Here is a 14,433-nt window from a genome sequence, read left to right as displayed (position 1 = left end):
ACACGGGCGCGTAGGCTTTCATAGACCCGCATTATGGGCCTTGGGCCCATTTTCACTGTTTGACTATTAAGGTTGCAATAGTCGCCCGAGATGACAGTGAACCTGCTGTGGGGTCGATAAACATACCTAGACCCCAAATTGATAAATGATTGTTATGCCCTTTTGAGGTAAAATGGCTATTATGCCCTTATGAGATGTATGACTGATTAAGCATGCCATTTTATATATATTGCATACATGCATGATATTATGATATGTTGCATGGGGATGTGTTTATTATGATTGGAGGAGGTGTACTGTACTAGAAGCTTTGCTGCAAATACTGTTTAGTGCCAGAACCGGTGCTATTTTGGAGTGTAGGGATTGGTGTGTTGATTTTATCCTCAAATGGAGTGTAGGGCTGGACGGAGTGGAGTGTAGAGGCTGGTTGGGTAGGATTTTTGATAGCATATATGTATTGTTACCGACACTGAAATGGGCTAAGGCCCACACTAATACTGATACTGTAATGGGCTGAGGTATAAATGAAACTGAACTGTTACTGATACGGGCTTAGGCCCAACTGTATTTGTTTATTGCATGATTGACTATTTGTTTATAAAGGGATTACACACTAAGTTTTCGTAAACTCAAACTTTTGTTTATCTGCGCAAGTAATCCCCAGTCTTAGGCGGATTGGTGCTGTGAGGGACTCAAAGGTGGCCATACAACTGCAGATGCTTCTATATTTGCCTTGAAATGTACAAGTAATTTAATTTACGCATTTTCTTATGTAATAAGGCCTCTTAAAATTTTTAACTTTTAATTTGGGGTTTTATTTATTTTGATTCATATCTGTTAGTAGTAGGATGCAGGTTTTCAAAAAGATAAATGCTTTTCAAAACACCACGTTTGCGCAACATATTTTAAAAGCTTCCGCAACAAACATTGTTTTAAAAAGTAATAACAATTTTAATATGATTATCATTTTGCTAAACGACTTGAGTTTTAAATTAAATGAACATCTTTAAGATCACACAAAGAGGATAAATTGAGAATGGGTTTTTTTTTACAATATCATACTTTACGAAAAACACTTCAATGTGACATCGCCAGATTCGGCCATAATGTCCAGGCCAGGTTTGGGGTGGTACATTTAATGGTATTAGAGCCAGGTTGCAAAACTCGACTATGGATTTGGATTTTCTCTAAAAGTTTGAAATTTTCAAAAAGAACTGTTTTAAATGAATTGAAAGTATTTTGAAAAGTTTTACTGGATGTGTGGTACATCGAGTCTCCAGCGCCGATTCTATAAGTCTTCTAAAGAAAGTTACTTGTTTAAAACTAAAATCCTGAGACTACTATAGGTCGTAGACTGTACTGAAATACTCTATTTAGGGTAAACAAAAAATGTAGTAAGATTTCGATCCGCGAAAATGAACTCTGAATTACTGATACTATTTTCCATAAAATATTCGTTAATAAACACTGGAATTGTAAAATGATGCATAAATATGTTAATAAAAATAAAGTGTAAATCAATAATGAGCACCAGAGGTACTCTTGGAAGGGGTACAAGAGGCCACGGCAGAGGCCTTGGAGGTGCTCGGGCTGGGTCTTCGTCATCTGGCCAAATGCATAATGTTGAAGTTAGGGAGGCACCGACTTCACGTGTGACTGAGACTGGGTCTTATGATTGCGCGATTGGACATGGCGCATTGTCCCAAGCCATGTTAAGAATTATGGAGAGGGTCGCTGGGCCCAATACTGGTACTCTGGGCCGTGGGTCGGTTACGGAATAACTCTGGTCTAATGGGGCTGAGATTTTTTGGGGTACCGCTGGAGTTTCCCCTAATGTGGCAGAATATTGGATTGAGGCCACAGAGAGGATCGGGGTGTTACAATCTAATTCTGTCATCAATAAGTCCATATTATCCTATTAATAACAAAAAACAATTTAAAAGAACTTTCAATTAATACCTTTCTTTAGATATCATACCTGAATACTTTTATTTCATCGAATTCAACTTCTTTGTTAACAGTGACTTTGCATAATTTGAATAGTCTTCAGAACTTTTCAATATCTTCTTTAGTACTATCTTTATTTTCTGGTTCATTCACTTTTCTAACTACATTATTAGTCTTCCGAATACGGACTTCTGTAATTCAACACTCGTAGGCTTATTCAACTCAAATCTTATAGATTTCATTCTAACATTTTACGAATAAGGGGGTGAGGGTAGTAAAGCCTCAAATTTAACTCTCTTATACATGCACTTAACACATACTATCAAAAATAGTCAATTCATTTCTAATTTCACATTCTCAAAACATTTAATAGACATTTGCTTTTAATCACTTTTGTTTTTAACAAATAGTTCATATGCCAACTTAAATAACTTATTCACAATCAAAGCATTTCATATAATAATCATAATCCAAATATCATAACCCATATTCTTATATAATTATAACATTTACCGATAACAATATGTCATACTCTTTGGTCCATATCTTTATGAGTTTCAAATCATAATCAACACATTTCCATTCAAGCATTCGAGTACACATTCCATACTATTAGAATTAGCTCGATTGGAAAACTTATCTGTCTCATCAAAACAATTTTTGTCAGAGTCGAGAGATACCACACTATCGCAGGTTAAATGTGGCCTGTATGGCTAAACTCACATTAGATATGTTAGTCCTAGAACCGACTAAAACATAGCTTTGATACCAACCAAATGTAACACCCCTAACCCGTATCCATCATTAGACTAGGGTTAAGAGGTATTACCGAACATATCAAAACATTTCGAAATCATTTCACAATCAAAAGTCATGCATCGTCATATCATAGTCAAAAATCAACATTAAGTCCCTTTCTTAAGTTAATGAGACCATAAACATGCATTAGGAAGAGGTCAGCATTAAACTGAACACAATTTTTTTTTTGAACTTAACAAATTTTCTAAGTTACAAAGGTTACACACCCGTGTGAGCAGACCGCGTGCCTCACATAGCATTAGACACGCCTGTGTGTCTAGGCAGTGGCGAAATAGGGCATACATACTGACTTATCCACACAGTCAGAAGACACGCCCGTGTGTCTAGCCCGTGGGCAAAATGACTTGGCCACACGGTCTGGCATACGTCTGTGTGTGTGCGACCGTGTGGTCTACCCAGGCTCATTTCGTAATGGCCCACGAGCAACACGGCAGAGACACACGCCTGTGTCTCTACCCATGTGGGCAAAAAAAAGCCATTTACAAGGCCATTATGCCACCCATTTGGGTGCTCCCTACAAGTCCAAAGTCAAGCATCATATAAGCAACATTTTTATCCAAATTCAATTCCAAACATGTATCAATCAATCTATAATATCATCAAAAAATTTCATTATCATTCTCTATACTAATACATACCAAAAACATATGCCATATATTACCAAATTCTCAACTATGAACATACCAAAATGACCATTTCACTTAGCCATATATATATCTCAAAACATATCACATTATTGCCCTTTCAAATTGTATTCAAATAACTAATGCACCAACGATGTTATACTCATCATTTTACCTATAAGAGTATGAACCACAAGTTGAAAATACATCCAATATTTCACCTCAATGTTCAAACTAAATCATATAACTAATTACACCGTACATATAAACCATGAATCACACTTCCTAAAATGAGTTCAATACATAACCAAATATACAAATTATGTGATGCCCGAATTTTGGGCCTAGAAGTATTAGGTCTTGAGTATGGGAACAGTTAAGAAGCTGCTCATAAATATTTAGTTGTGTAAGAAAGTGACACAAAGGTGTATTTGCTTCAGTGTTTAAGTGTTTTGGGAGTGTCTGGGAAGTCTTGGGTTCAAGCCTGGGTAGGTGCAAATAGTTTTGTTTTTAAAGGGATAAGCACTATCTCTAGGTAGTACGCTTTCAATTAAATGTGGGTAAAACATGACAAAAAGGGCCTGCTGGTCTAGGGGATAAGTGGCGTGATATCTATGCTTGAGGACTGAGGTTCGAATCTTGACGGGCGCAATGGAGTGTTTTATTTTGCTGTTGTGCCATGGGAGTGTTGTGGTTTTACCGAAATACTGAAATGGTTGAGGGGAATTTGAATTGAGGAGGTAAAGGTTCGGTTTGAGCTATTTGAGGAGGAAAATTTGGGATGTTGAAATGATGGATGATTTGTGCTGAATTGGTACTCTAATCTAGGGGAATTCGGCTATGGTATGTTAGCTACTCAAAAATTTCAGCTGAGGTAGGTTATCCCTCTAGTTTTCGGTGCTATTTCATTTTTGGTGGCCGAGTTGAGCTAGGGACTTTTGGTTCCTTCTTTGGTTTACCGATTCTATTCCTCCTCTACTTTTCTTTTCAAATGTACCTCCCTTATTACCTTAGGCTGAATGTTGCAAAGGTCATTGGGGTCTCTCGGGTTTTTGTTTCTTTGTTGGCCAATTAGTATCCTTCCCTTTTTCGCCAATCGATTTTCCTCTTGATCATTGCTTCTTCTTCTTCTCTCTCTGCTTCTTTCTCTTTTCTTTGGAGTCGATCATTTTCCTTTTTGGCATACTGTTGCTTTGGCCGATTCTTATTGTTTTCCCATTGCTCTCACTTGGTTTTGTGTAGCTGAATACCTCATCCCTTGTAGCCGTATATTATTTTTATTCCATCAATCTTTCCCTTGTTTTCCATTGTTGATTCTCATATCCTCTTTCTTTCTTCTTGTGCTGCCGATCTCTTTTAGGGGCGTAACTGTTCCATTGCTACCTCTGTTAAAGCAAGTACTTTCAGCTTTTGTGTGGAGTGTAGCCGATTACTCCTTTCTTCAAATCTGGGTTTTGCGTTTTCGGTAAGTCTTCTGGTAAGGGGGAAGGTATGCGAATTGATAAGGGAAAGATGTCATTTGGCTAAATTATGTGACGGATCTAATAATGTTATTTTGACAGCATCTAATAGTGTTGGATTTGGTTTACCTACAAAGTTGTAAGGCTACATCGGTTGAAGCAGTGGAAGTAAGTGACAGTAACAATGTTTGTTTTGGGACTATTTTAGCATTAAGCATGACTAACGCTGGTCATGGTTTTGTCATTTGCTTTAGGTACGGTTCATCTCAGGAGAGGTTGCGAACCTAGAATCCTTTCAAGTGTGTAAACACTGCCCAAACTGTAAATCAAAAAAAGCTAAAAAATACGACTATTGACGTTACACGGGCGTGCGTTCGCTCGTGTAGTAGATCAAACAAGTAAAACATGGGCATTTGATAGTAGAGGCCACCATAAGTGATTTCATGGGCTTAGGCCGTTTTAGGCCACGTTGGGTCGAAATAGAACGTGTGGGCCCCAACGGGTAAACCACATGGATTGTGGAGATTATTGGGCCAGGTTGTGTAGTTCACACGACCAAGGAAATTTTTGGGCTTTGTGGGCCACACGGGCGTGCGGGCCCATGGCCTGTTTTCACTGTTAAGGTTGCACGGGTCACCCGAGATGAATGTGGACCCTCTGTTGGGTCGATAAGCGTACCTGGACCCTTAATCGATAAAATGACTACTTTGCCCTTATGAGGTGAAATGACAGTTTTGCCCTTATATGGTAAAATGACAGTTTTGCCCCTAGTTGGTGAAATGACAGTTTTGCCCTTATGAGGTGAAATAACTGTTTTGCTCTTATGTGGTAAAATGATAGTTTTGCCCCTATGTGGTAAAATGACTATTTTTCCTTTATGTGGTAAAATGACTGAAATGCCCTTACAAGGTAAAGTGACTGTTTTGCCCCTATGTGAGGTATTTATATATATGTACAACTATGACTATATTTTAGCTTGCTATTTAAACTGTAATGGATACATGTATGATTCTATGATACGACATGACATGACTGTATGATGTATTGCATGGGGATGTATTTATTATGATTGGTGGAAGTGTACTGTACTGGCAGCTCCGTTGCAAATCACCGATGGCTTTAAGCCTATTTTACTAGCAGCTTTGCTACAAATACTGTTTAGTATCGGAACTGGTGCTATTTTGGAATGTAGGGATGGGTGGGTTGATTTTATCCCTACATGGAGTGTAGGGTTGGACGGAGTGGAGTGTAGAGGCTGGCTGGGTAGGACTTGCATAATGTTTAAATTGTTACTACACTAATTACTGTTACTGCACTGATTACTGTTACTGCCCTGTTTACTGTTACTACAAGAGGCCAAGGCCTAAAGACATGATTGTTTCTGTATTGAGATGGGTTAAAGCCCAAACAATATTGTCACTGTTACTGATATGGGCTTAGGCCTATTTGCTCACTGTATGTTTAACTGTTTATTTATTAAGGGATTACACACTGAGTTTTTGTAAACTCACCCTTCTGCTTATCTACACAGGAAATCCTTAGGCAGATCAGTGCTGCAAGGGACTCGAAGGTGGCCACACAACTGTTTCTTCTTCCTTTAATCTTTTAATTAAAAAGTAATTTAAATTGGGTTTTTTTTTGTAATAAGGCCTCTCTGGATTTTATTTTTAATTTGGGGATTTATATTTCTTTTGCTTTAATTCTGCTATCAGTAGGGAAAAGACGCGAGTTTTCAAAGGATAATTTTTTTTCAAAAATACCACAGATATGTAACTAATTTAAAAGCTTCCGTAAGAAACAACGTTTTAAACAAACGACTTACATTTGGAAAATAAACAACAAGTCTTGAAATCATCTTCAAGGTTGTTTAAAAAGGTTTAATAGAGAATGGGTTTTTAACAATTTTGCACTTTACGAAAAACACTTCAATGTGACATTGCTAGATTCGGCCATAACATCTAGGTCAGGTTTGGGGTGTTACACATTATTAGCATCATAATTAAGTCGTTTTCACATAGCTATATATATACTCAAATCAAAATGAACCGTCTCAAAATTAGCCTATACATGCCACATAATCAAAACTCAAAGCTTTTATTTATCGAAGCGATAATCGGATAGTGTGATGACATCTCCAACAATTACCAACCCGAGCAAGTATCTGAAACTCTATAGACACAGGAAAAGCACATGGAGTAGGCTTTGAAAGCTTAGTAAGCCATAAGAAAATAAATCATTTCAATAATATCTATAAACCAATATCACTAAACCAAATTTATTAAATCTCAAATTGTACTCTTAAAATTCAAATAACCACATTAAATAATTCCTCTTATCTTATTAATCAATGAACGTATAATCATGCTTTCCAATTCGAATAACAACAGTTAACTCAATCATATAAGTCAAGCTCACATATATTCATTACATCGCCAATCAAACCATGTTCGTTTATTATAAATCATACATAAAGTTACATCAACTTCTTTATAAACACTTCCAAACTCGAACATCCATAATTCCCTTATTCACATAAACCAAATTTGCATATATGAATCATATAGCCAACACAACCAATTTTATTTCATTATCTATTCAAGTTTTCAAACCATGAAATCATACATCAAAGCCATGTTTCATATTTCATAAATCTCATGTCCCAAACATAGGACCACAATTTCATTACTCCCGAACTAGTCCTAATGCATGTTTTGAGCCTCGTAGGCTCTTTTAAGGGACGATACGAATGTTTTCAAAAACTTTTAAATTTGAGTGGAATTTTATGTCTAAATTTTGAATGTTTGTTTGAGTTTAAGTCCGATAATGCCTCATCCCTATTCCTGCGTCGAATATGGGTAAGGGGTGTTACATTTAGTGATATCAGAGATACAGTTTAGTCGATTCTCAGGCTAATGTAGCATTTATAAGAGTCTAGCTATACATGCCATAAGTGAACTATGATAGTGTGATGACTCCTGTCAGTTTTAAATCGTGTTTTCATTAGTAATGGATCCCAATCGAGCTAAGTCTAATAGAGTAGAAAGTAATGCGCCGATTCCCACTCAAGGGGCAACATCGTCTGATAGTAGACCCCTACAGTTAGTCAAGGAGAAGGAGGCAAGGAAGCCATTCTCCATATGATGAATGAGTGGTATACAGAATTTGTTTGAACAAATTTTAATGCCCAACCTCCTCTACCCCCACCTATTCCTCGACCGGTTCTCGTAGCCCTACAAGGTATGGATTTCATGAGATTAAATAAGCCTCCAGTTGATAAGATCTGAAAGTATGAGGCCGAAGATTTTTGAACTAATGTGGATGATGATCCTGAAAGAGCAGAGTTTTGGCTCTAAAACTCCATCAGGGTATGCAATGAGTTGTCCTACACATTAGATGAGTGTTTAAAGTGTTCTATCTCACTTCTAAAGGTTTCTGCATACCATTGGTGAAATACACTTGTATTTGTAGTTCCAAGAGAGAGGATCACATAGGACTTCTTTCAGGAGGAGTTTCGTAAGAAGTATATTAGCCAACGGTTCATCAATAAAAATGTACAGAATTTCTGGAGCTGAAACAGGGTCACATGATGGTAACAGAGTAGGAGCGGGAATTTGTTAGACTGAGTAAGTATGCTCGGGAGTGCGTTTCCACCAAGGCTATCATGTGCAAGAGATTTGAGGATAGACTGAATGAAGACATTCGTGTGTTAGTTGGGATCTTAAAGCTAAAATAGTTCGTAGTATTGGTTGAACGGGCTGTGTAAGGCTGAAGAATTGAATATGAAAAGAAGAAAGCTGATCTTGAAACTATAGATTTGAGGAAGAGACCGATAAGTAAGTCGTTTCCATCCCCAAGAAGACTGAAGAAGTGTATTCTCATTTGAAATTTTTAGCGGGATATTCACATAGAGATTGTGAGAAGCAACATTCGTGTTTTAAATTTCAAGCCACCTCGATGGCGAGTGTGGGCAGTGTAAAGTCTAATAGGCTTGAATGTCGATAATATGGAAGAAAGCATCCCATCAAATGTAGAATGAATGATCGGGCTTGTTTCAAGTATGGTGCACAAGAGCATCTTATCAGAGATTGCCCGAAGATGGCAAAAAAAGAGAAATTTCAAAGTGGAAGGCCTAGTAATACTGCTTCTAGAGGAAGGCTCTCGAGGAATACTGGAAATGGAGCTAGTAGTAAAGGTGTGACAAAAGAAACCGCTGTGAGATCCGAAGCTCGAGCACTAGTGAGAGCCTATGCCATTTGTGCTCACGAAGAAACGACGTCTCCTAATGTTATTATTGGTACTTTTTCTCTATGATACTAATGTTATTGCATTGATTCACCCTGGATCTACAAATTCGTATGTTTGTATGAATTTGGTAAATAATAAGAAATTTCTTGTCGAGTTTACTGAATTTGTGATTAAGGTGTCAAACTGTAACAGTCCAATTTTGACCCTAGTTGAAATAATGGTTTTGGGACCACAAATTCAAGTTAGAAAAATATTTTAATATTATTTTTTGAGTCTATTATAAGTAAATTGACAGGTGTAAAAATCTTGTGTAAAAATTTAACTATTTGTGTGCTTAATTTTCAAAAGGACCTAATTGCGAAGAAGGTAAAAGCTATATGCTAGATGTTAAAAGTGCTTAATTGACATGGCTTTATAATTGTGAGGTCTTTAGGTAGTTATTTGATCAAAGTTATGATTAAATTACAATAGTGGACATTAGTGGATGGCATATTAATGTTTTGATGCAAGGGTAATTTGAGAAAAAAATGTATATTTAAGTAATTAAAATAAAATAAAACTTGAAAAAAAAGCCATTATCATCCTTTTTTTGTCAAAAATACAAAGAAAATAAAAGAAAAAGAAGCCTTAAGGGTTCGGCTAGGTTAAAGAAAATAAAAAATTTTTGGTTGGTTTTTGATAATTTCTACGTTTTTGTGATCGTTGCTTAGTGTACTATAAAGCCCATGACTCAATTTTTGATTTTGTTGATGATTTTGAGTTATGCCATTGATGAAACTATGAGCTTTCTGATGTTATTTGATGAATTATGAAAGGTATGTTTTGGGTTGACATATGTTTTCTTTGAATTTTTGATGAAATTGAGTAAATTGGGCTAATTTGTAAAAATGTTATTTTGAGGGACTAAAATATGAAATAAATGAAATGTGAGGGCTTATATGAACACTATGAATATTCGGCTACGCATGTGTGCAAAGAAATTTTGTGTATTTTGTGATTTTGTGAAATAAGGACTAAAGTGTTGAAATGTGAAAATATGAGGGCTAGTTTGCAAAATGCCCTAATTGTGTATATATGGATTATTTTGAATTATTTGGTGAATAAAAGGGTTAATTTTGAATACATATAGATTAAGAAAAGAGGAATTCGGATTTAGACTAAGGGGAGTCGAAGATTGTAGAATAAATGTTCAAGTCGACAACTTCTTGTACGAGGTAAGTTCGTACGTAGAATATGACATTATAAGTACATATTTCTGTTTTTATTACACATAGATGTTTAAATAATTGAGCTGAATGTATATGATGATGAATCGGAAGCTTTGGCACTAAGTGTGCGATTTAAATTAATTTTGGCACTATGTGTGCAATTTAAACTAGCTTCGGCTACTTGAGGCACTAAGTATGTGATACTAACTTAGTCTCGGTTATTTGAGATGGCACTAAGTGTGCGAAAATATTCTAGCTTCGGCTAACCTTATAGCACTATGTGTGCGGATGTTTAAAATACGAATAAGCTATGGGAAGTCCTATAACCTTCAACAAAAGGTAAGTAGGAAAGTGAATAAGTATGGAAAGATCCAGGTATGTATGATACCTAAGTGGTAGATGATGTTATGTATGTGAATTTCATTGAGTTGATATGATCTTATGAATTGACATTGTGCAAATACTCATATGTTTCATATAATGTTGATGATTTGAGTATGGGCTTACTAAGCTTTTGAAAGCTTACTGTGTATGTGTGTTTGAATTGTTTTGTAGATATCAAAGCTACTTCAAGCTCGGGGATCATCTAGGATCATCAGCACATTATCGAACTTCATTTTGGTACTTTTGAAAATGTATATATATTTGAAGTATGGCATATATAGGCTAGTAGTTGTGGAAGTATGTTTTGTGATGTATATATATTTAGCCATGTGAATTGGCTAAATTGTGTTTAAACTCTTTGTTGATAATGGTTTATGATATGTGATGTTAATTTGAAAATTGTAGTATGCTTAGTTAGATAAAGAAAATGGTAAGTGTGGTGAATTCATGGAATGATATTATATGATGATTTGATATAATCTTACATTATGTTCATTATAAATAGGTAAGGTTTATAAATATGTAAATGGTTGATAATATTTTGGTATGAATGATATGTGTTTTAGCATGAAAAATTAGTTGATTGGATTGTACATAGATGCTTGTTTCGATGCTTGTAGGTTGACCCAAAAAGGGGTGGCAATTTGGCTTAAACCAAGCCTGTATTGTACCATATGGCAATAGCACACGGGCGTGTCTGTTGGCCGTGGGGAAAGGTTAGTATATAAGCTCTGTTTTGGCACGATTAGGCTTCAAGGGTGTGTCTGGTGCCCGTGTGAAACACAGGGCCTGGTTACATGCGCGTGTGACCTCAACAGAATGGAAAAATTTTCTATATGATGAAATTTGTAAATGTGTTCTGTTTAGTCTCGATCTCTTACTAATGTATGTTTATGGTCTCATTGACCTAAGAAAGGGACTTAATATTTATGTTTGATCATAATATGACAATGTTTGACTTTTGATTCTAAAGTGATTACGAAATGTTTTGATATGTCCAGTAATGCCTCATAACCCTAATCTGGTGTTGGATATGGGTTAGGGGTGTTACATTTAGTTGGTATCAGAGCTATGGTTTAGTTTGTTCTAAGACTACCATAGCGTATGTGAGTCTAGGTATACATGCCATATATCTGAAATTGCGATAGTGTGATGAGTCCTGACATTGAAATGTGCTTTTTACAGCAATGGATCTCGATAGAGCTATACCTAAAGATGTTGAAAGCAATGCGCCTGCTCCCGCAGAAGGGACAGTGCAAGCTGATTCTCAACCGGCTATGAGTAGCCGCGATGGTGAGGCTAAGCAAGCCTTTTATCAAATGATGAATGATTGGTTCTCTTAGTATATTAGAACCAATCAGTCTGTACAACAACCTCCACCCCCGGTTAATCCTCCTCAAACTCCTAATATGCCACGAGTGAGTTCAGTATAATTGAATAGACCATCGATTGATAAGATTAAAAATATGAGGCTGAAGAATTTCGAGCTACCACAAACGATGATGCTGAGAAAGCTAAGTTCTGGTTAGAGAACACAATAAGAGTGTTTGAGGAGTTGTCTTTGAGTCCCAAAAAATGTATAAAATGTGTTGTTTCTCTCTCGAGAGATACAACGCATTAATAGTGGAAAACTTTGACATCTATGGTTCTGAGTGAGCGAGTCACATGGGATTTCTTCTAAGTTGAATTCTGGAAGAAATATATCAGTCAAAGATTTATTGATCAGAAACGTAAAGAGTTTCTCAAACTTAAACAAGATCGTATGTCTGTTATAGAATACGAACGAGTCAGTATGCCCGTGAATGTATATGCTCGGAAGTAATAATGTGCAAGAGTTTTGAAGACGGTTTAAACGAAGATATTCGTTTGTTAGTTGGGATTCTAGAAATCAAAGAATTCGTGGTGCTTGTTGAACGAGCATATAAAGCGGAAGATCTTGGGAAAGAGAAAAGAAAGACTAATTTTGAAGCTAGAGAGGTACGAAAGAGAACATCGGGCAAATCATTTCATTCTGGATTCAAGAAGTTTAGAGGCGATAGCATTCGTTCAAAGGCTAGTATGGGACATTCGAATCGAGATCGTGCTAGATCGCAATCAAATTTCAAATCTTCAGCCACGTCTGTTGCCAGTGTTGATAATGCAAAAAATGAAAAGCCTGAATGTGATCAATGCGGAAGACAACACTTTGGTGAATGTTGGGGAAAAAGTAATAATCGAGCTTGTTATAGTTGTGGTTCAAGAAATCATTTTATTAAAGATTGCCCAGATTTAGCTAAAAAAGATAATGTTCAGAGTTCAAGACAGAGTGGTAATGTTTCTCGTGGCAGACCTCCTAGAAATTCAGGAAATGTAAGTGGTAGTCAAAGAGGAACGAAGACACAGCTGTTAGATCTGAGGCTCGTGCACCTGCTAAAGCATATGCTATCCAAGCTCGTAAGGAAGCTTCATCACTACATGTGATTACGGGTACATTTACTCTTTATGATACTTTTGTAATTGCTTTGATAGATCCTGGATCGACACATTCATATATATGCATGAACTTAGTGAACAGTAAGACTTTGCCTGTAGGGTCTACTGAATTTTTTATTAGAGATTTGAACCCCTTAGGCAGATGTGTTCTAGTTGATAAAGTCTGCAAGAATTGTCTGTTAATGTTTCGAGACAATTATTTTCCGGTTGATCTGATGCTATTACCTTTTGATGAGTTTGATATAATTATAGGTATGAATTGGTTAACCTTGCATGATGCTGTGGTGAATTGTAAATGAAAAATTATTGATTTGAGATGAAAGAATGATGAAATAGTCAGAATTGAATCTAGTGATTTGAATGGATTGCCTGGTGTAATATCTTTGATGAAAGCTTTGAGTATTGTGAGAAAGGGTTGTGAAGCCTACTTTGCTTATGTGATTGATCTGAAAGTGTCAGAAAAGAAAGTAGAATCTGTACCTGTTGTCTGCGAGTTCCCTGATGTGTTTCCTAAAGAACTTCTGGGATTACCTCCAGTTAGAGAGGTAGAATTTGGCATAGAATTGGTACCTGGTACTACTCCGATTTTGATAGCTCTGTACCAAATGGCTCCGACTGAACTAAAAGAATTAAAGTCTATGTTGCAAGAATTGACCGATCGAGGATTTGCAAGACCAGGTTTCTCACCTTGGGGTGCTCCAGTTCTATTTGTGAAAAAGAAAGATGGTACGATGAGAATGTGTATAGATTATTGTCAGTTGAATAAAGGGACTATCAAGAATAAGTATCCCCTGCCCCGAATTGATGATTTGTTTGATCAGTTGAAAGGAGCTACTGTCTTTTCGAAGATAGATTTGAGATTAGGTTACTATCAGTTGTGAGCAAAAAACTCTAAAATTTCAAAAACTACTTTCAGAACGAGGTATGATCACTATGAATTTTTAGTTATGCCCTTTGGATTGACGAATGCACCTGCCGTCTTTAACGATTTGATGAATAGAATTTTCAGACCATATTTAGCTCAATTTTTTGTGGTATTCATTGATGATATATTGATTTATTCACATAATGAATCTGAATATGCTGAGCATTTGAGAATAGTGCTACAGACTTTGCGAGATAAACAGTTGTATGCAAAGTTCAGTAAATGTGAATTCTGGTTAAGAGAAGTTGGTTTCCTGGGTCATATTGTATCAATATCTGGTATCCAAGTTGATCCGAGAAAAATTTCAGCTATTTTAGATTGGAAACCTTCGAGGAATGTTTCTGAAGTTT

Source organism: Gossypium hirsutum, chromosome A09 (genome assembly GCF_007990345.1).
Source record: "Gossypium hirsutum isolate 1008001.06 chromosome A09, Gossypium_hirsutum_v2.1, whole genome shotgun sequence".
In the NCBI taxonomy this organism is placed as follows: domain Eukaryota; kingdom Viridiplantae; phylum Streptophyta; class Magnoliopsida; order Malvales; family Malvaceae; genus Gossypium; species Gossypium hirsutum.
This window is presented reverse-complemented; position numbering follows the sequence as displayed.